Source organism: Temnothorax longispinosus, unplaced genomic scaffold (genome assembly GCF_030848805.1).
Source record: "Temnothorax longispinosus isolate EJ_2023e unplaced genomic scaffold, Tlon_JGU_v1 HiC_scaffold_425, whole genome shotgun sequence".
NCBI lineage: Eukaryota > Metazoa > Arthropoda > Insecta > Hymenoptera > Formicidae > Temnothorax > Temnothorax longispinosus.
In genome coordinates this window covers 7,536-9,387 of record NW_027270259.1, presented here as the reverse complement: position 1 = coordinate 9,387, position 1,852 = coordinate 7,536, and the positions used below count along the sequence as shown (strand labels likewise).

The following is a 1,852-nucleotide window of genomic DNA, read 5'->3' as shown; positions in this document are numbered from 1 at the left end:
CCAATAAACTTTTGGTTCTTACGGAAAAGCAACACGTTGATTGGCTACCGCGTCGCTTCTTGCCGCGCGGCAAGCGTTTCCGCGTTCTGTGTGCAGAAACCATCATTCACGACATTCACGATTCACGTCTCGACGCTGACGACGCTCGAACCGACGCACGCGCGACGAGCAGCCGAGTGAGCGACGACGACTCCGTGCGTATAAGTGCTATTTCATCGCGAGATGTGCCGTGATGAGTATCACGATGATATCGCAGATCGCAGGCACTAGAAAGATAGAATATTAAGTAATTCTCTCTTAATTGTCGAATTATCCCGTGTGCGCGATCGAATAATTTTCGTCGTTGGCGTCGCGCGCCGACTGCTCACGAACATGGCCGAAGCACGCCGAAGCGCGCTGGCCACGTTGCGCGGCACATACCTGACATACCTCGCGCCTCGCGCGGCTACGGGAATCGGAGTGAGGTGAATACAGGATTAATGTACGCCGAATATAATAAGTTTATTGTGTTTCAATGAATAATGGACTATTATCGCACACAGGCTCGAGTGAGAAAACGATCGGAGTGCTGGACTAACGTTTGGTCGAGAATCGTCGCCCGTCGGATATCATCGTGGCGTTTAACGTGAGTACAAATTACGCGAATTACGTGATTTAGAATAACGAGGCGTAGTGATGACATGTGTGTCATGTGTGATATATGTGTCGATCGTTTCGTTTCAATTCGACTATTTTGACTCGACCCGCATTGTATCCGCGTGGCGTGCGGCGTCGGTAATAAGTAAGCTGGCCGTGTTCAGCGGAGAAAGAAAGCTCGGTAAACTGCGTCGGATTGAAATAATGAAAGTGCGCCGTAGTACGTCGATCGTTTTATATCGGGAGTGTCTAATGTCTAATTGTCTAATAAACTAATAAAGTATCGCGATCGTGTTGACAGGTATACTCTCGATCGTGAAATATTGGACAGTGGTTCTATGAGTCCTGTGGTCCTGTGCAACGGATGCCCGGATGGCGCGATGGCGAGGAAGGCAAGGAGGAGAGCCTTGTCTGACAATGAGAGGAGGCCTGGCGGAGGCATCAGGCCCCGGCGGCGGAGCAACTTTGGGGTGAGTATTATTCTTATCTTAAAATTAATAGCTTTTTCATTTATTCGGGTCGATTTATCTTAGATAAGTAAGAAATAATTTGAGAAAGGGAAACCTAAAAAAACTTAAAAAAAGTTTATTCTCGTAAAGATTTTTCCCAGAAAATAAATACATATATTAATAAATCTAATTGAAAGACGAATTAGACGTGTGCAAAAATTATTTTTTGAAACATTGATTATTTTGGCAAGATTCCGATAACTCTGGCGCCTTAATTTGATGATGGTTTCTGGTAGTACTTTTAATGCTGAACAAAAAATTATATACGTCTTATAGGGGTAACTGCTCTGGTTTTCGAGATATACTACGAGGGGCTGCCGCACTTCCCCCGAAAGCAGGGGGGAGTGGGGGTGAACCTCGGTTCGCGTGAAAAGTTGAAAACACGAACCGTGACAATGATAAACCTTGTTTCGCCCTATATTCAAGTCAGAGGAGAGAGGGTAGACCTTGAAATATCTTACGTTCTTTACGTTTTTGTCTCGAGTGGAAAAGATATGCTTGTTCTTGTGTACATTCTTTACGTGAAGTATTACAGTATTTGTGCTTAGCATAGATATATTCAATTTCGGGGGAGATGCGGTAGCCCCTCCCTCGCTTACGTGTGTACTGTTTATACACACACACAATTGAAGTATTATTTAAAAATTTATATTATTTATTTTTAACTTTAACACTGTATATCTCGAAAACCAGAGCAGTTAGCCCTA

General features: G+C 44.2%; 1 long non-coding RNA gene across 1 annotated transcript; it reads left to right on the top strand.

Annotated features, from left to right (window-relative positions):
* The first annotated feature begins 217 nt into the window (after positions 1–217).
* On the top strand, positions 218–1,100 carry LOC139824539 (uncharacterized). Its single transcript, XR_011735168.1, has 3 exons — positions 218–464; positions 543–625; positions 938–1,100. It is a non-coding gene; the product is annotated as an uncharacterized lncRNA (long non-coding RNA).
* The last annotated feature ends 752 nt before the right edge of the window (positions 1,101–1,852 follow it).